This window comes from Phyllobates terribilis, unplaced genomic scaffold, assembly GCF_046119375.1.
Source record: "Phyllobates terribilis strain yellow unplaced genomic scaffold, ASM4611937v1 Scaffold_101__1_contigs__length_5897712, whole genome shotgun sequence".
Taxonomy (NCBI): Eukaryota; Metazoa; Chordata; class Amphibia; order Anura; family Dendrobatidae; genus Phyllobates; species Phyllobates terribilis.
This window is the reverse complement of record NW_027362861.1, coordinates 3419196-3440842: the sequence shown is the minus strand read 5'-3', so window position 1 is coordinate 3440842 and position 21647 is coordinate 3419196.

The following is a 21647-nucleotide window of genomic DNA, read 5'->3' as shown; positions in this document are numbered from 1 at the left end:
GAGATTTTCACAAAAAAGTGAAATTTTCAAAAAGTCAGAAATTTTGCAAAAAATGACTAAATATGAAGGACTCATCGGGTGAAACGCTCTGGAACTGAAATCGGATGCACGCACTGACATGCTCCCCACTCTGGAAGTCTGAGACATGTGTGAAAATTTTCTAAGTCCAGAAAAAAAAATTTTTTCAACTTTTTTTCAAATTTCCCCCCAAGGGATATATATTTTACCCACACATTTGGAGCCCTACTGGGATGCCCTCTAACATACTATAACCTCATTTAGCGGAGATTTTCACAAAAAAGTGAAATTTTCAAAAAGTCAGAAATTTTGCAAAAAACGACTAAGTATGAAGGACTCATCAGGTGAATCGCTCTGGAACTGATATCGGATGCGCACACTGACATGCTCCCCTCTCTGGAAGTCTGAGACATGTGTGAAAATTTTCTAAGTCCAGAAAAAAAAAATTTTTCAACTTTTTTTCAAATTTCCCCCCAAGAGATATATATTTTACCCACACATTTTGAGCCCTCCTGGGGTGCCCTCTAACATACTATAACCTCATTTAGCGGAGATTTTCACAAAAAAGGGAAATTTTCAAAAAGTGAATTTTTTTCCAAAAAAAGACTAATTATGAAGGACTCATTGGGTGAAATGCTCTGGAACTGAAATCGGATGCGCTTACAGACATGCTCCCCTCTCTGGAAGTCTGAGACATGTGTGAAAATTTTCTAAGTCCAGAAAAAAAAATTTTTTTCAACTTTTTTCAAATTTCCCCCCAAGGGATATATATTTTACCCACACATTTGGAGCCCTCCTGGGATGCCCTCTAACATACTATAACCTCATTTAGCGGAGATTTTCACAAAAAAGTGAAATTTTCAAAAAGTCAGAAATTTTGCAAAAAACAACTAAGTATGAAGGACTCATCGGGTGAATCGCTCTGGAACTGAAATCGGTTGCGCACTCTGACATGCTCCCCTCTCTGGAAGTCTGAGACATGTGTGAAAATTTTCTAAGTGCAGAAAAAAAAATTTTTTCAACTTTTTTTCAAATTTCCTTCCAAGGGATATATATTTTACCCACACATTTGGAGCCCTCCTGGGATGCCCTCTAACATACTATAACCTCATTTAGCGGAGATTTTCACAAAAAAAGTGAAATTTTCAAAAAGTGAAAATTTTTCCAAAAAACGACTAAGTATGAAGGACTCATCGGGTGAATCGCTCTGGAACTGAAATCGGATGCGCGCACTGACATGCTCCCCTCTCTGGAAGTCTGAGACATGTGTGAAAATTTTCTAAGTCCAGAAAAAAAAAAATTATTCAACTTTTTTTCAAATTTCCCCCCCAAGGGATATATATTTTACACACACATTTGGAGCCCTACTGGGATGCCCTCTAACATACTATAACCTCATTTAGCGGAGATTTTCACAAAAAAGTGAAATTTTCAAAAAATCAGAAATTTTCTAAAAAACGACTAAGTATGAAGAACTCATCGGGTGAATCGCTCTGGAACTGAAATCGGATGCGCGCACTGACATGCTCCCCTCTCTGGAAGTCTGAGACATGTGTGAAAATTTTCTAAGTCCAGAAAAAAAAATTTTTTCAACTTTTTTTCAAATTTCCTTCCAAGGGATATATATTTTACCCACACATTTGGAGCCCTCCTGGGATGCCCTCTAACATACTATAACCTCATTTAGCGGAGATTTTCACAAAAAAGTGAAATTTTCAAAAAGTCAGAAATTTTGCAAAAAACGACTAAGTATGAAGGACTCATCGGGTGAATTGCTCTGGAAATGAAATCGGATGCGCGCACTGACATGCTCCCCTCTCTGGAAGTCTGAGACATGTGTGAAAATTTTCTAAGTCCAGAAAAAAAAATTTTTTCAACTTTTTTTCAAATTTCCTTCAAAGGGATATATATTTTACCCACACATTTGGAGCCCTCCTGGGATGCCCTCTAACATACTATAACCTCATTTAGCGGAGATTTTCACAAAAAAGTGAAATTTTCAAAAAGTCAGAAATTTTCTAAAAAACGACTAAGTATGAAGGACTCATCAGGTGAATCGCTCTGGAACTGATATCGGATGCGCGCACTGACATGCTCCCCTCTCTGGAAGTCTGAGACATGTGTGAAAATTTTCTAAGTCCAGAAAAAAAAATTTTTCAACTTTTTTTCAAATTTCCCCCCAAGGGATATATATTTTACCCACACATTTTGAGCCCTCCTGGGGTGCCCTCTAACATACTTTAACCTCATTTAGCGGAGATTTTCACAAAAAAGTGAAATTTTCAAAAAGTGAAAATTTTTCCAAAAAACGACTAAGTATGAAGGACTCATCGGGTGATTCGCTCTGGAACTGAAATCGGATGTGCGCACTGACATGCTCCCCTCTCTGGAAGTCTGAGACATGTGTGAAAATTTTCTAAGTCCAGAAAAAAAAATTTTTTCAACTTTTTTTCAAATTTCCCCCCAAGGGATATATATTTTACCCACACATTTGGAGCCCTCCTGGGATGCCCTCTAACATACTATAACCTCATTTAGCGGAGATTTTCACAAAAAAGTGAAATTTTCAAAAAGTCAGAAATTTTGCAAAAAATGACTAAATATGAAGGACTCATCGGGTGAAACGCTCTGGAAATGAAATCGGATGCGCGCACTGACATGCTCCCCACTCTGGAAGTCTGAGACATGTGTGAAAATTTTCTAAGTCCAGAAAAAAAAAAATTTTCAACTTTTTTTCAAATTTCCCCCCAAGGGATATATATTTTACCCACACATTTGGAGCCCTACTGTGATGCCCTCTAACATACTATAACCTCATTTAGCGGAGATTTTCACAAAAAAGTGAAATTTTCAAAAAGTGAATTTTTTTCCAAAAAAAGACTAAGTATGAAGGACTCATTGGGTGAAACGCTCTGGAACTGAAATCGGATGCGCTTACAGACATGCTCCCCTCTCTGGAAGTCTGAGACATGTGTGAAAATTTTCTAAGTCCAGAAAAAAAAAATTTTTTCAACTTTTTTTCAAATTTCCCCCCAAGGGATATATATTTTACCCACACATTTGGAGCCCTCCTGGGATGCCCTCTAACATACTATAACCTCATTTAGCGGAGATTTTCACAAAAAAGTGAAATTTTCAAAAAGTCAGAAATTTTGCAAAAAACGACTAAGTATGAAGGACTCATCAGGTGAATCGCTCTGGAACTGATATCGGATGCGCACACTGACATGCTCCCCTCTCTGGAAGTCTGAGACATGTGTGAAAATTTTCTAAGTCCAGAAAAAAAAAATTTTTCAACTTTTTTTCAAATTTCCCCCCAAGAGATATATATTTTACCCACACATTTTGAGCCCTCCTGGGGTGCCCTCTAACATACTATAACCTCATTTAGCGGAGATTTTCACAAAAAAGGGAAATTTTCAAAAAGTGAATTTTTTTCCAAAAAAAGACTAATTATGAAGGACTCATTGGGTGAAATGCTCTGGAACTGAAATCGGATGCGCTTACAGACATGCTCCCCTCTCTGGAAGTCTGAGACATGTGTGAAAATTTTCTAAGTCCAGAAAAAAAAATTTTTTTCAACTTTTTTCAAATTTCCCCCCAAGGGATATATATTTTACCCACACATTTGGAGCCCTCCTGGGATGCCCTCTAACATACTATAACCTCATTTAGCGGAGATTTTCACAAAAAAGTGAAATTTTCAAAAAGTCAGAAATTTTGCAAAAAACAACTAAGTATGAAGGACTCATCGGGTGAATCGCTCTGGAACTGAAATCGGTTGCGCACTCTGACATGCTCCCCTCTCTGGAAGTCTGAGACATGTGTGAAAATTTTCTAAGTGCAGAAAAAAAAATTTTTTCAACTTTTTTTCAAATTTCCTTCCAAGGGATATATATTTTACCCACACATTTGGAGCCCTCCTGGGATGCCCTCTAACATACTATAACCTCATTTAGCGGAGATTTTCACAAAAAAAGTGAAATTTTCAAAAAGTGAAAATTTTTCCAAAAAACGACTAAGTATGAAGGACTCATCGGGTGAATCGCTCTGGAACTGAAATCGGATGCGCGCACTGACATGCTCCCCTCTCTGGAAGTCTGAGACATGTGTGAAAATTTTCTAAGTCCAGAAAAAAAAAAATTATTCAACTTTTTTTCAAATTTCCCCCCCAAGGGATATATATTTTACACACACATTTGGAGCCCTACTGGGATGCCCTCTAACATACTATAACCTCATTTAGCGGAGATTTTCACAAAAAAGTGAAATTTTCAAAAAATCAGAAATTTTCTAAAAAACGACTAAGTATGAAGAACTCATCGGGTGAATCGCTCTGGAACTGAAATCGGATGCGCGCACTGACATGCTCCCCTCTCTGGAAGTCTGAGACATGTGTGAAAATTTTCTAAGTCCAGAAAAAAAAATTTTTTCAACTTTTTTTCAAATTTCCTTCCAAGGGATATATATTTTACCCACACATTTGGAGCCCTCCTGGGATGCCCTCTAACATACTATAACCTCATTTAGCGGAGATTTTCACAAAAAAGTGAAATTTTCAAAAAGTCAGAAATTTTGCAAAAAACGACTAAGTATGAAGGACTCATCGGGTGAATTGCTCTGGAAATGAAATCGGATGCGCGCACTGACATGCTCCCCTCTCTGGAAGTCTGAGACATGTGTGAAAATTTTCTAAGTCCAGAAAAAAAAATTTTTTCAACTTTTTTTCAAATTTCCTTCAAAGGGATATATATTTTACCCACACATTTGGAGCCCTCCTGGGATGCCCTCTAACATACTATAACCTCATTTAGCGGAGATTTTCACAAAAAAGTGAAATTTTCAAAAAGTCAGAAATTTTCTAAAAAACGACTAAGTATGAAGGACTCATCAGGTGAATCGCTCTGGAACTGATATCGGATGCGCGCACTGACATGCTCCCCTCTCTGGAAGTCTGAGACATGTGTGAAAATTTTCTAAGTCCAGAAAAAAAAATTTTTCAACTTTTTTTCAAATTTCCCCCCAAGGGATATATATTTTACCCACACATTTTGAGCCCTCCTGGGGTGCCCTCTAACATACTTTAACCTCATTTAGCGGAGATTTTCACAAAAAAGTGAAATTTTCAAAAAGTGAAAATTTTTCCAAAAAACGACTAAGTATGAAGGACTCATCGGGTGATTCGCTCTGGAACTGAAATCGGATGTGCGCACTGACATGCTCCCCTCTCTGGAAGTCTGAGACATGTGTGAAAATTTTCTAAGTCCAGAAAAAAAAATTTTTTCAACTTTTTTTCAAATTTCCCCCCAAGGGATATATATTTTACCCACACATTTGGAGCCCTCCTGGGATGCCCTCTAACATACTATAACCTCATTTAGCGGAGATTTTCACAAAAAAGTGAAATTTTCAAAAAGTCAGAAATTTTGCAAAAAATGACTAAATATGAAGGACTCATCGGGTGAAACGCTCTGGAAATGAAATCGGATGCGCGCACTGACATGCTCCCCACTCTGGAAGTCTGAGACATGTGTGAAAATTTTCTAAGTCCAGAAAAAAAAAAATTTTCAACTTTTTTTCAAATTTCCCCCCAAGGGATATATATTTTACCCACACATTTGGAGCCCTACTGTGATGCCCTCTAACATACTATAACCTCATTTAGCGGAGATTTTCACAAAAAAGTGAAATTTTCAAAAAGTGAATTTTTTTCCAAAAAAAGACTAAGTATGAAGGACTCATTGGGTGAAACGCTCTGGAACTGAAATCGGATGCGCTTACAGACATGCTCCCCTCTCTGGAAGTCTGAGACATGTGTGAAAATTTTCTAAGTCCAGAAAAAAAAAATTTTTTCAACTTTTTTTCAAATTTCCCCCCAAGGGATATATATTTTACCCACACATTTGGAGCCCTCCTGGGATGCCCTCTAACATACTATAACCTCATTTAGCGGAGATTTTCACAAAAAAGTGAAATTTTCAAAAAGTCAGAAATTTTGCAAAAAACGACTAAGTATGAAGGACTTATTGGGTGAAACGCTCTGGAACTGAAATCGGATGCGCTTACAGACATGCTCCCCTCTCTGGAAGTCTGAGACATGTGTGAAAATTTTCTAAGTCAAGAAAAAAAAATTTTTTCAACTTTTTTTCAAATTTCCCCCCAAGGGATATATATTTTACCCACACATTTGGAGCCCTCCTGGGATGCCCTCTAACATACTATAACCTCTTTTAGCGGAGATTTTCACAAAAAAGTGAAATTTTCAAAAAGTCAGAAATTTTGCAAAAAACGACTAAGTATGAAGGACTCATCGGGTGAATCGCTCTGGAACTGAAATTGGATGCGTGCACTGACATGCTCCCCTCTCTGGAAGTCTGAGACATGTGTGAAAATTTTCTAAGTCCAGAAAAAAAAAAATTATTCAACTTTTTTTCAAATTTCCCCCCAAGGGATATATATTTTACACATACATTTGGAGCCCTACTGGGATGCCCTCTAACATACTATAACCTCATTTAGCGGAGATTTTCACAAAAAAGTGAAATTTTCAAAAAGTCAGAAATTTTCTAAAAACCGACTAAGTATGAAGGACTCATCAGGTGAATCGCTCTGGAACTGATATCGGATGCGCGCACTGACATGCTCCCCTCTCTGGAAGTCTGAGACATGTGTGAAAATTTTCTAAGTCCAGAAAAAAAATTTTTTCAACTTTTTTTCAAATTTCCCCCAAGGGATATATATTTTACCCACACATTTTGAGCCCTCCTGGGGTGCCCTCTAACATACTTTAACCTCATTTAGCGGAGATTTTCACAAAAAAAGTGAAATTTTCAAAAAGTGAAAATTTTTCCAAAAAACGACTAAGTATGAAGGACTCCTCGGGTGAATCGCTCTGGAACTGAAATCGGATGCGCGCACTGACATGCTCCCCTCTCTGGAAGTCTGAGACATGTGTGAAAATTTTCTAAGAATAGAAAAAAAAAAATTTTCAACTTTTTTTCAAATTTCCCCCCAAGGGATATATTTTTTACCCACACATTTGGAGCCCTCCTGGGATGCCCTCTAACATACTATAACCTCATTTAGCGGAGATTTTCACAAAAAAGTGAAATTTTCAAAAAGTCAGAAATTTTGCAAAAAACGACTAAGTATGAAGGACTCATCCTGTGAATCGCTCTGGAAATGAAATCGGATGCGCGCACTGACATGCTCCCCTCTCTGGAAGTCTGAGACATGTGTGAAAATTTTCTAAGTCCAGAAAAAAAAAAATTATTCAACTTTTTTTCAAATTTCCCCCCAAGGGATATATATTTTACACACACATTTGGAGCCCTACTGGGATGCCCTCTAACATACTATAACCTCATTTAGCGGAGATTTTCACAAAAAAGTGAAATTTTCAAAAAGTCAGAAATTTTCTAAAAAACGACTAAGTATGAAGGACTCATCAGGTGAATCGCTCTGGAACTGATATTGGATGCGCGCACTGACATGCTCCCCTCTCTGGAAGTCTGAGACATGTGTGAAAATTTTCTAAGTCCAGAAAAAAAAAATTTTTTCAACTTTTTTTCAAATTTCCCCCCAAGGGATATATATTTTACCCACACATTTGGAGCCCTCCTGGGATGCCCTCTAACATACTATAACCTCATTTAGCGGAGATTTTCACAAAAAAGTGAAATTTTCAAAAAGTCAGAAATTTTGCAAAAAATGACTAAATATGAAGGACTCATCGGGTGAAACGCTCTGGAACTGAAATCGGATGCACGCACTGACATGCTCCCCACTCTGGAAGTCTGAGACATGTGTGAAAATTTTCTAAGTCCAGAAAAAAAAATTTTTTCAACTTTTTTTCAAATTTCCCCCCAAGGGATATATATTTTACCCACACATTTGGAGCCCTACTGGGATGCCCTCTAACATACTATAACCTCATTTAGCGGAGATTTTCACAAAAAAGGGAAATTTTCAAAAAGTGAATTTTTTTCCAAAAAAAGACTAATTATGAAGGACTCATTGGGTGAAATGCTCTGGAACTGAAATCGGATGCGCTTACAGACATGCTCCCCTCTCTGGAAGTCTGAGACATGTGTGAAAATTTTCTAAGTCCAGAAAAAAAAATTTTTTTCAACTTTTTTCAAATTTCCCCCCAAGGGATATATATTTTACCCACACATTTGGAGCCCTCCTGGGATGCCCTCTAACATACTATAACCTCATTTAGCGGAGATTTTCACAAAAAAGTGAAATTTTCAAAAAGTCAGAAATTTTGCAAAAAACAACTAAGTATGAAGGACTCATCGGGTGAATCGCTCTGGAACTGAAATCGGTTGCGCACTCTGACATGCTCCCCTCTCTGGAAGTCTGAGACATGTGTGAAAATTTTCTAAGTGCAGAAAAAAAAATTTTTTCAACTTTTTTTCAAATTTCCTTCCAAGGGATATATATTTTACCCACACATTTGGAGCCCTCCTGGGATGCCCTCTAACATACTATAACCTCATTTAGCGGAGATTTTCACAAAAAAAGTGAAATTTTCAAAAAGTGAAAATTTTTCCAAAAAACGACTAAGTATGAAGGACTCCTCGGGTGAATCGCTCTGGAACTGAAATCGGATGCGCGCACTGACATGCTCCCCTCTCTGGAAGTCTGAGACATGTGTGAAAATTTTCTAAGTCCAGAAAAAAAAAAATTATTCAACTTTTTTTCAAATTTCCCCCCCAAGGGATATATATTTTACACACACATTTGGAGCCCTACTGGGATGCCCTCTAACATACTATAACCTCATTTAGCGGAGATTTTCACAAAAAAGTGAAATTTTCAAAAAATCAGAAATTTTCTAAAAAACGACTAAGTATGAAGGACTCATCAGGTGAATCGCTCTGGAACTGATATCGGATGCGCGCACTGACATGCTCCCCTCTCTGGAAGTCTGAGACATGTGTGAAAATTTTCTAAGTCCAGAAAAAAAAAATTTTTCAACTTTTTTTCAAATTTCCCCCCAAGGGATATATATTTTACCCACACATTTGGAGCCCTCCTGGGATGCCCTCTAACATACTATAACCTCATTTAGCGGAGATTTTCACAAAAAAGTGAAATTTTCAAAAAGTCAGAAATTTTGCAAAAAACGACTAAGTATGAAGAACTCATCGGGTGAATCGCTCTGGAACTGAAATCGGATGCGCGCACTGACATGCTCCCCTCTCTGGAAGTCTGAGACATGTGTGAAAATTTTCTAAGTCCAGAAAAAAAAATTTTTTCAACTTTTTTTCAAATTTCCTTCCAAGGGATATATATTTTACCCACACATTTGGAGCCCTCCTGGGATGCCCTCTAACATACTATAACCTCATTTAGCGGAGATTTTCACAAAAAAGTGAAATTTTCAAAAAGTCAGAAATTTTCTAAAAAACGACTAAGTATGAAGGACTCATCAGGTGAATCGCTCTGGAACTGATATCGGATGCGCGCACTGACATGCTCCCCTCTCTGGAAGTCTGAGACATGTGTGAAAATTTTCTAAGTCCAGAAAAAAAAATTTTTCAACTTTTTTTCAAATTTCCCCCCAAGGGATATATATTTTACCCACACATTTTGAGCCCTCCTGGGGTGCCCTCTAACATACTTTAACCTCATTTAGCGGAGATTTTCACAAAAAAGTGAAATTTTCAAAAAGTGAAAATTTTTCCAAAAAACGACTAAGTATGAAGGACTCATCGGGTGATTCGCTCTGGAACTGAAATCGGATGTGCGCACTGACATGCTCCCCTCTCTGGAAGTCTGAGACATGTGTGAAAATTTTCTAAGTCCAGAAAAAAAAATTTTTTCAACTTTTTTTCAAATTTCCCCCCAAGGGATATATATTTTACCCACACATTTGGAGCCCTCCTGGGATGCCCTCTAACATACTATAACCTCATTTAGCGGAGATTTTCACAAAAAAGTGAAATTTTCAAAAAGTCAGAAATTTTGCAAAAAATGACTAAATATGAAGGACTCATCGGGTGAAACGCTCTGGAAATGAAATCGGATGCGCGCACTGACATGCTCCCCACTCTGGAAGTCTGAGACATGTGTGAAAATTTTCTAAGTCCAGAAAAAAAAAAATTTTCAACTTTTTTTCAAATTTCCCCCCAAGGGATATATATTTTACCCACACATTTGGAGCCCTACTGGGATGCCCTCTAACATACTATAACCTCATTTAGCGGAGATTTTCACAAAAAAGTGAAATTTTCAAAAAGTGAATTTTTTTCCAAAAAAAGACTAAGTATGAAGGACTCATTGGGTGAAACGCTCTGGAACTGAAATCGGATGCGCTTACAGACATGCTCCCCTCTCTGGAAGTCTGAGACATGTGTGAAAATTTTCTAAGTCCAGAAAAAAAATTTTTTTTCAACTTTTTTTCAAATTTCCCCCCAAGGGATATATATTTTACCCACACATTTGGAGCCCTCCTGGGATGCCCTCTAACATACTATAACCTCATTTAGCGGAGATTTTCACAAAAAAGTGAAATTTTCAAAAAGTCAGAAATTTTGCAAAAAACGACTAAGTATGAAGGACTCATCGGGTGAATCGCTCTGGAACTGAAATCGGATGCGCGCACTGACATGCTCCCCTCTCTGGAAGTCTGAGACATGTGTGAAAATGTTCTAAGTCCAGAAAAAAAATTTTTTTCAACTTTTTTTCAAATTTCCCCCCAAGGGATATATATTTTACCCACACATTTGGAGCCCTCCTGGGATGCCCTCTAACATACTATAACCTCATTTAGCGGAGATTTTCACAAAAAAGTGAAATTTTCAAAAAGTCAGAAATTTTGCAAAAAATGACTAAATATGAAGGACTCATCGGGTGAAACGCTCTGGAACTGAAATCGGATGCGCGCACTGACATGCTCCCCACTCTGGAAGTCTGAGACATGTGTGAAAATTTTCTAAGTCCAGAAAAAAAAAATTTTTCAACTTTTTTTCAAATTTCCCCCCAAGGGATATATATTTTACCCACACATTTGGAGCCCTCCTGGGATGCCCTCTAACATACTATAACCTCATTTAGCGGAGATTTTCACAAAAAAGTGAAATTTTCGAAAAGTCAGAAATTTTGCAAAAAACGACTAAGTATGAAGGACTCATCGGGTGAATCGCTCTGGAAATGAAATCGGATGCGCGCACTGACATGCTCCCCTCTCTGTAAGTCTGAGACATGTGTGAAAATTTTCTAAGTCCAGAAAAAAAAATTTTTCAACTTTTTTTCAAATTTCCCCCCAAGGGATATATATTTTACCCACACATTTTGAGCCCTCCTGGGGTGCCCTCTAACATACTTTAACCTCATTTAGCGGAGATTTTCACAAAAAAAGTGAAATTTTCAAAAAGTGAAAATTTTTCCAAAAAACGACTAAGTATGAAGGACTCATTGGGTGAAACGCTCTGGAACTGAAATCGGATGCGCTTACAGACATGCTCCCCTCTCTGGAAGTCTGAATCATGTGTGAAAATTTTCTAAGTCCAGAAAAAAAAATTTTTTTCAACTTTTTTTCAAATTTCCCCCCAAGGGATATATATTTTACCCACACATTTGGAGCCCTCCTGGGATGCCCTCTAACATACTATAACCTCATTTAGCGGAGATTTTCACAAAAAAGTGAAATTTTCAAAAAGTCAGAAATTTTGCAAAAAATGACTAAATATGAAGGACTCATCGGGTGAAACGCTCTGGAACTGAAATCGGATGCGCGCACTGACATGCTCCCCACTCTGGAAGTCTGAGACATGTGTGAAAATTTTCTAAGTCCAGAAAAAAAAATTTTTTCAACTTTTTTTCAAATTTCCCCCCAAGGGATATATATTTTACCCACACATTTGGAGCCCTCCTGGGATGCCCTCTAACATACTATAACCTCATTTAGCGGAGATTTTCACAAAAAAGTGAAATTTTCAAAAAGTCAGAAATTTTGCCAAAAAACTACTAAGTATGAAGGAATCATCGGAAGAAACGCTCTGGAACTGAAATTGGATGCTCTTACAGACATGCTCCCCTCTCTGGAAGTCTGAGACATGTGTGAAAATTTTCTAAGTCCAGAAAAAAAATTTTTTTCAACTTTTTTCCAAATTTCCCCCCAAGGGATATATATTTTACCCACACATTTGGAGCCCTCCTGGGATGCCCTCTAACATACTATAACCTCATTTAGCAGCGATTTTCACAAAAAAGTGAAATTTTCAAAAAGTGAAAATTTTTCCAAAAAACGACTAAGTATGAAGGACTCATCTGGTGAATCGCTCTGGAACTGAAATCGGATGCGCGCACTGACATGCTCCCCTCTCTGGAAGTCTGAGACATGTGTGAAAATTTTCTAAGTCCAGAAAAAAAAAATTTTTCAACTTTTTTCCAAATTTCCCCCCAAGGGATATATATTTTACCCACACATTTGGAGCCCTCCTGGGATGCCCTCTAACATACTATAACCTCATTTAGCAGAGATTTTCACAAAAAAGTGAAATTTTCAAAAAGTGAAAATTTTTCCAAAAAACAACTAAGTATGAAGGACTCATCTGGTGAATCGCTCTGGAACTGAAATCGGATGCGCGCACTGACATGCTCCCCTCTCTGGAAGTCTGAGACATGTGTGAAAATTTTCTAAGTCCAGAAAAAAAAAATTTTCAACTTTTTTTCAAATTTCCCCCCAAGGGATATATATTTTACCCACGCATTTGGAGCCCTCCTGGGATGCCCTCTAACATACTATAACCTCATTTAGCGGAGATTTTCACAAAAAAGTGAAATTTTCAAAAAGTGAAAATTTTTCCAAAAAACGACTAAGTATGAAGGACTCATCTGGTGAATCGCTCTGGAACTGAAATCGGATGCGCGCACTGACATGCTCCCCTCTCTGGAAGTCTGAGACATGTGTGAAAATTTTCTAAGTCCAGAAAAAAAAATTTTTTCAACTTTTTTTCAAATTTCCCCCCAAGGGATATATATTTTACCCACACATTTGGAGCCCTCCTGCGATGCCCTCTAACATACTATAACCTCATTTAGCAGAGATTTTCAAAAAAAAGTGAAATTTTCAAAAAGTGAAAATTTTCCAAAAAACGACTAAGTATGAAGGACTCATCTGGTGAATCGCTCTGGAACTGAAATCGGATGCGGGCACTGACATGCTCCCCTCTCTGGAAGTCTGAGACATGTGTGAAAATTTTCTAAGTCCAGAAAAAAATGTTCAACTTTTTTTCAAATTTCCCCCCAAGGGATATATATTTTACCCACACATTTGGAGCCCTCCTGGGATGCCCTCTAACATACTATAACCTCATTTAGCGGAGATTTTCACAAAAAAGTGAAATTTTCAAAAAGTCAGAAATTTTGCAAAAAACGACTAAGTATGAAGGACTCATCGGGTGAATCGCTCTGGAACTGAAATCGGATGCGCGCACTGACATGCTCCCCTCTCTGGAAGTCTGAGACATGTGTTTAAATTTTCTAAGTCCAGAAAAAAAAAATTTTAAACTTTTTTTCAAATTACCCCCCAAGGGATATATATTTTACCCACACATTTGGAGCCCTCCTGGGATGCCCTCTAACATACTATAACCTCATTTAGCGGAGATATTCACAAAAAAGTGAAATTTTCAAAAAGTCAGAAATTTTGCAAAAAACGACTAAGTATGAAGGACTCATCGGGTGAATCGCTCTGGAACTGAAATCGGATGCGCGCACTGACATGCTCCCCTCTCTGGAAGTCTGAGACATGTGTGAAAATTTTCTAAGTCCAGAAAAAAAAAATTTTTCAACTTTTTTCCAAATTTCCCCCCAAGGGATATATATTTTACCCACACATTTGGAACACTCCTGGGATGCCCTCTAACATACTATAACCTCATTTAGCAGAGATTTTCACAAAAAAGTGAAATTTTCAAAAAGTGAAAATTTTTCCAAAAAACTACTAAGTATGAAGGAATCATCGGATGAAAGCCTCTGGAACTGAAATTGGATGCTCTTACAGACATGCTCCCCTCTCTGGAAGTCTGAGACATGTGTGAAAATTTTCTAAGTCCAGAAAAAAAAATTTTTCAACTTTTTTCAAATTTCCCTCCAAGGGATATATATTTTACCCACACATGTGGAGCCCTCCTGGGATGCCCTCTAACATACTATAACCTCATTTAGCGGAGATTTTCACAAAAAAGTGAAATTTTCAAAATGTCAGAAATTTTGCAAAAAACGACGAAGTATGAAGGACTCATCGGGTGAATCGCTCTGGAACTGAAATCGGATGCGCGCACTGACATGCTCCCCTCTCTAGAAGTCTGAGACATGTGTGAAAATTTTCTAAGTCCAGAAAAAAAAAATTTTTCAACTTTTTTCCAAATTTCCCCCCAAGGGATATATATTTTACCCACACATTTGGAGCCCTCCTGGGATGGCCTCTAACATACTATAACCTCATTTAGCGGAGATTTTCACAAAAAAGTGAAATTTTCAAAAAGTCAGAAATTTTGCAAAAAACGATTAAGTATGAAGGACTCATCGGGTGAATCGCTCTGGAACTGAAATCGGATGCACGCACTGACATGCTCCCCTCTCTGGAAGTCTGAGACATGTGTTTAAATTTTCTAAGTCCAGAAAAAAAAATTTTTCAACTTTTTTTCAAATTTCCCCCCAAGGGATATATATTTTACCCACACATTTGGAGCCCTCCTGGGAGGCCCTCTAACATACTATAACCTCATTTAGCAGCGATTTTCACAAAAAAGTGAAATTTTCAAAAAGTGAAAATTTTTCCAAAAAACGACTAAGTATGAAGGACTCATCGGGTGAATCGCTCTGGAACTGAAATCGGATGCACGCACTGACATGCTCCCCTCTCTGGAAGTCTGAGACATGTGTGAAAATTTTCTAAGTCCAGAAAAAAAAAAATTTTCAACTTTTTTCCAAATTTCCCCCCAAGGGATATATATTTTACCCACACATTTGGAGCCCTCCTGGGATGCCCTCTAACATACTATAACCTCATTTAGCAGAGATTTTCACAAAAAAGTGAAATTTTCAAAAAGTCAGAAATTTTGCAAAAAACGACTAAGTATGAAGGACTCATCGGGTGAATCGCTCTGGAACTGAAATCGGATGCGCGCACTGACATGCTCCCCTCTCTGGAAGTCTAAGACATGTGTGAAAATTTTCTAAGTCCAGAAAAAAATGTTCAACTTTTTTTCAAATTTCCCCCCAAGGGATATATATTTTACCCACACATTTGGAGCCCTCCTGGGATGCCCTCTAACATACTATAACCTCATTTAGCGGAGATTTTCACAAAAAAGTGAAATTTTCAAAAAGTCAGAAATTTTGCAAAAAACGACTAAGTATGAAGGACTCATCGGGTGAATCGCTCTGGAACTGAAATCGGATGCGCGCACTGACATGCTCCCCTCTCTGGAAGTCTGAGACATGTGTTTAAATTTTCTAAGTCCAGAAAAAAAAAAATTTTAAACTTTTTTTCAAATTACCCCCAAGGGATATATATTTTACCCACACATTTGGAACACTCCTGGGATGCCCTCTAACATACTATAACCTCATTTAGCAGAGATTTTCACAAAAAAGTGAAATTTTCAAAAAGTGAAAATTTTTCCAAAAAACTACTAAGTATGAAGGAATCATCGGATGAAACGCTCTGGAACTGAAATTGGATGCTCTTACAGACATGCTCCCCTCTCTGGAAGTCTGAGACATGTGTGAAAATTTTCTAAGTCCAGAAAAAAAAATTTTTCAACTTTTTTTCAAATTTCCCCCCAAGGGATATATATTTTACCCACACATGTGGAGCCCTCCTGGGATGCCCTCTAACATACTATAACCTCATTTAGCGGAGATTTTCACAAAAAAGTGAAATTTTCAAAATGTCAGAAATTTTGCAAAAAACGACGAAGTATGAAGGACTCATCGGGTGAATCGCTCTGGAACTGAAATCGGATGCACGCACTGACATGCTCCCCTCTCTGGAAGTCTGAGACATGTGTTTAAATTTTCTAAGTCCAGAAAAAAAAAAATTTCAACTTTTTTCAAATTTCCCCCCAAGGGATATATATTTTACCCACACATGTGGAGCCCTCCTGGGATGCCCTCTAACATACTATAACCTCATTTAGCGGAGATTTTCACAAAAAAGTGAAATTTTCAAAATGTCAGAAATTTTGCAAAAAACGACGAAGTATGAAGGACTCATCGGGTGAATCGCTCTGGAACTGAAATCGGATGCGCGCACTGACATGCTCCCCTCTCTGGAAGTCTGAGACATGTGTTTAAATTTTCTAAGTCCAGAAAAAAAAATTTTTCAACTTTTTTTCAAATTTTCCCCCAAGGGATATATATTTTACCCACACATTTGGAGCCCTCCTGGGAGGCCCTCTAACATACTATAACCTCATTTAGCAGCGATTTTCACAAAAAAGTGAAATTTTCAAAAAGTGAAAATTTTTCCAAAAAACGACTAAGTATGAAGGACTCATCTGGTGAATCGCTCTGGAACTGAAATCGGATGCGCGCACTGACATGCTCCCCTCTCTGGAAGTCTGAGACATGTGTGAAAATTTTCTAAGTCCAGAAAAAAAAAATTTTTCAACTTTTTTCCAAATTTCCCCCCAAGGGATATATATTTTACCCACACATTTGGAGCCCTCCTGGGATGCCCTCTAACATACTATAACCTCATTTAGCGGAGATTTTCACACAAAAGTGAAATTTTCAAAAAGTCAGAAATTTTGCAAAAAACGATTAAGTATGAAGGACTCATCGGGTGAATCGCTCTGGAACTGAAATCGGATGCACGCACTGACATGCTCCCCTCTCTGGAAGTCTGAGACATGTGTTTAAATTTTCTAAGTCCAGAAAAAAAAAATTTTTCAACTTTTTTTCAAATTTCCCCCCAAGGGATATATATTTTACCCACACATTTGGAGCCCTCCTGGGATGCCCTCTAACATACTATAACCTCATTTAGCGGAGATTTTCACAAAAAAGTGAAATTTTCAAAAAGTGAAAATTTTTCCAAAAAACGACTAAGTATGAAGGACTCATCTGGTGAATCGCTCTGGAACTGAAATCGGATGCGCGCACTGACATGCTCCCCTCTCTGGAAGTCTGAGACATGTGTGAAAATTTTCTAAGTCCAGAAAAAAATGTTCAACTTTTTTTCAAATTTCCCCCCAAGGGATATATATTTTACCCACACATTTGGAGCCCTCCTGGGATGCCCTCTAACATACTATAACCTCATTTAGCGGAGATTTTCACAAAAAAGTGAAATTTTCAAAAAGTCAGAAATTTTGCAAAAAACGACTAAGTATGAAGGACTCATCGGGTGAATCGCTCTGGAACTGAAATCGGATGCGCGCACTGACATGCTCCCCTCTCTGGAAGTCTGAGACATGTGTTTAAATTTTCTAAGTCCAGAAAAAAAAATTTTTAAACTTTTTTTCAAATTACCCCCCAAGGGATATATATTTTACCCACACATTTGGAGCCCTCCTGGGATGCCCTCTAACATACTATAACCTCATTTAGCGGAGATATTCACAAAAAAGTGAAATTTTCAAAAAGTCAGAAATTTTGCAAAAAACGACTAAGTATGAAGGACTCATCGGGTGAATCGCTCTGGAACTGAAATCGGATGCGCGCACTGACATGCTCCCCTCTCTAGAAGTCTGAGACAAGTGTGAAAATTTTCTAAGTCCAGAAAAAAAAATTTTTTCAACTTTTTTCCAAATTTCCCCCCAAGGGATATATATTTTACCCACACATTTGGAGCCCTCCTGGGATGCCCTCTAACATACTATAACCTCATTTAGCAGCGATTTTCACAAAAAAGTGAAATGTTCAAAAAGTGAAAATTTTTCCAAAAAACGACTAAGTATGAAGGACTCATCTGGTGAATCGCTCTGGAACTGAAATCGGATGCGTGCACTGACATGCTCCCCTCTCTGGAAGTCTGAGACATATGTGAAAATTTTCTAAGTCCAGAAAAAAAAAAATTTTCAACTTTTTTCCAAATTTCCCCCCAAGGGATATATATTTTACCCACACATTTGGAGCCCTCCTGGGATGCCCTCTAACATACTATAACCTCATTTAGCAGAGATTTTCACAAAAAAGTGAAATTTTCAAAAAGTCAGAAATTTTGCAAAAAACGACTAAGTATGAAGGACTCATCGGGTGAATCGCTCTGGAACTGAAATCGGATGCGCGCACTGACATGCTCCCCTCTCTGGAAGTCTGAGACATGTGTTTAAATTTTCTAAGTCCAGAAAAAAAAAAATTTTAAACTTTTTTTCAAATTACCCCCCAAGGGATATATATTTTACCCACACATTTGGAACACTCCTGGGATGCCCTCTAACATACTATAACCTCATTTAGCAGAGATTTTCACAAAAAAGTGAAATTTTCAAAAAGTGAAAATTTTTCCAAAAAACTACTAAGTATGAAGGAATCATCGGATGAAACGCTCTGGAACTGAAATTCGATGCTCTTACAGACATGCTCCCCTCTCTGGAAGTCTGAGACATGTGTGAAAATTTTCTAAGTCCAGAAAAAAAAATTTTTCAACTTTTTTTCAAATTTCCCCCCAAGGGATATATATTTTACCCACACATGTGGAGCCCTCCTGGGATGCCCTCTAACATACTATAACCTCATTTAGCGGAGATTTTCACAAAAAAGTGAAATTTTCAAAATGTCAGAAATTTTGCAAAAAACGACGAAGTATGAAGAACTCATCGGGTGAATCGCTCTGGAACTGAAATCGGATGCACGCACTGACATGCTCCCCTCTCTGGAAGTCTGAGACATGTGTTTAAATTTTCTAAGTCCAGAAAAAAAAAATTTTTCAACTTTTTTTCAAATTTCCCCCCAAGGGATATATATTTTACCCACACATTTGGAGCCCTCCTGGGATGCCCTCTAACATACTATAACCTCATTTAGCGGAGATTTTCACAAAAAAGTGAAATTTTCAAAAAGTCAGAAATTTTGCAAAAAACGACTAAGTATGAAGGACTCATCGGGTGAATCGCTCTGGAACTGAAATCGGATGCGCGCACTGACATGCTCCCCTCTCTGGAAGTCTGAGACATGTGTGAAAATTTTCTAAGTCCAGAAAAAAAAAATTTTCAACTTTTTTTCAAATTTCCCCCCAAGGGATATATATTTTACCCACGCATTTGGAGCCCTCCTGGGATGCCCTCTAACATACTATAACCTCATTTAGCGGAGATTTTCACAAAAAAGTGAAATTTTCAAAAAGTGAAAATTTTTCCAAAAAACGACTAAGTATGAAGGACTCATCTGGTGAATCGCTCTGGAACTGAAATCGGATGCGCGCACTGACATGCTCCCCTCTCTGGAAGTCTGAGACATGTGTGAAAATTTTCTAAGTCCAGAAAAAAAAATTTTTTCAACTTTTTTTCAAATTTCCCCCCAAGGGATATATATTTTACCCACACATTTGGAGCCCTCCTGCGATGCCCTCTAACATACTATAACCTCATTTAGCAGAGATTTTCACAAAAAAGTGAAATTTTCAAAAAGTGAAAATTTTCCAAAAAACGACTAAGTATGAAGGACTCATCTGGTGAATCGCTCTGGAACTGAAATCGGATGCGCGCACTGACATGCTCCCCTCTCTAGAAGTCTGAGACATGTGTGAAAATTTTCTAAGTCCAGAAAAAAAAAATTTTTCAACTTTTTTCCAAATTTCCCCCCAAGGGATATATATTTTACCCACACATTTGGAGCCCTCCTGGGATGGCCTCTAACATACTATAACCTCATTTAGCGGAGATTTTCACAAAAAAGTGAAATTTTCAAAAAGTCAGAAATTTTGCAAAAAACGATTAAGTATGAAGGACTCATCGGGTGAATCGCTCTGGAACTGAAATCAGATGCACGCACTGACATGCTCCCCTCTCTGGAAGTCTGAGACATGTGTTTAAATTTTCTAAGTCCAGAAAAAAAAATTTTTCAACTTTTTTTCAAATTTCCCCCCAAGGGATATATATTTTACCCACACATTTGGAGCCCTCCTGGGATGCCCTCTAACATACTATAACCTCATTTAGCAGCGATTTTCACAAAAAAGTGAAATTTTCAAAAAGTGAAAATTTTTCCAAAAAACGACTAAGTATGAAGGACTCATCTGGTGAATCGCTCTGGAACTGAAATCGGATGCGCGCACTGACATGCTCCCCTCTCTGGAAGTCTGAGACATGTGTGAAAATTTTCTAAGTCCAGAAAAAAAAAATTTTTCAACTTTTTTCCAAATTTCCCCCCAAGGGATATATATTTTACCCACACATTTGGAGCCCTCCTGGGATGCCCTCTATCATACTATAACCTCATTTAGCGGAGATTTTCACACAAAAGTGAAATTTTCAAAAAGTCAGAAATTTTGCAAAAAACGATTAAGTATGAAGGACTCATCGGGTGAATCGCTCTGGAACTGAAATCGGATGCACGCACTGACATGCTCCCCTCTCTGGAAGTCTGAGACATGTGTTTAAATTTTCTAAGTCCAGAAAAAAAAAAATTTTCAACTTTTTTTCAAATTTCCCCCCAAGGGATATATATTTTACCCACACATTTGGAGCCCTCCTGGGATGCCCTCTAACATACTATAACCTCATTTAGCGGAGATTTTCACAAAAAAGTGAAATTTTCAAAAAGTGAAAATTTTTCCAAAAAACGACTAAGTATGAAGGACTCATCTGGTGAATCGCTCTGGAACTGAAATCGGATGCGCGCACTGACATGCTCCCCTCTCTGGAAGTCTGAGACATGTGTGAAAATTTTCTAAGTCCAGAAAAAAAAATTTTTTCAACTTTTTTTCAAATTTCCCCCCAAGGGATATATATTTTACCCACACATTTGGAGCCCTCCTGGGATGCCCTCTAACATACTATAACCTCATTTAGCGGAGATTTTCACAAAAAAGTGAAATTTTCAAAAAGTCAGAAATTTTGCAAAAAACGACTAAGTATGAAGGACTCATCGGGTGAATCGCTCTGGACCTGAAATCGGATGCGTGCACTGACATGCTCCCCTCTCTGGAAGTCTGAGACATGTGTGAAAATTTTCTAAGTCCAGAAAAAAATGTTCAACTTTTTTTCAAATTTCCCCCCAAGGGATATATATTTTACCCACACATTTGGAGCCCTCCTGGGATGCCCTCTAACATACTATAACCTCATTTAGCGGAGATTTTCACAAAAAAGTGAAATTTTCAAAAAGTCAGAAATTTTGCAAAAAACGACTAAGTATGAAGGACTCATCGGGTGAATCGCTCTGGAACTGAAATCGGATGCGCGCACTGACATGCTCCCCTCTCTGGAAGTCTGAGACATGTGTTTAAATTTTCTAAGTCCAGAAAAAAAAAATTTTAAACTTTTTTTCAAATTACCCCCCAAGGGATATATATTTTACCCACACATTTGGAGCCCTCCTGGGATGCCCTCTAACATACTATAACCTCATTTAGCGGAGATATTCACAAAAAAGTGAAATTTTCAAAAAGTCAGAAATTTTGCAAAAAACGACTAAGTATGAAGGACTCATCGGGTGAA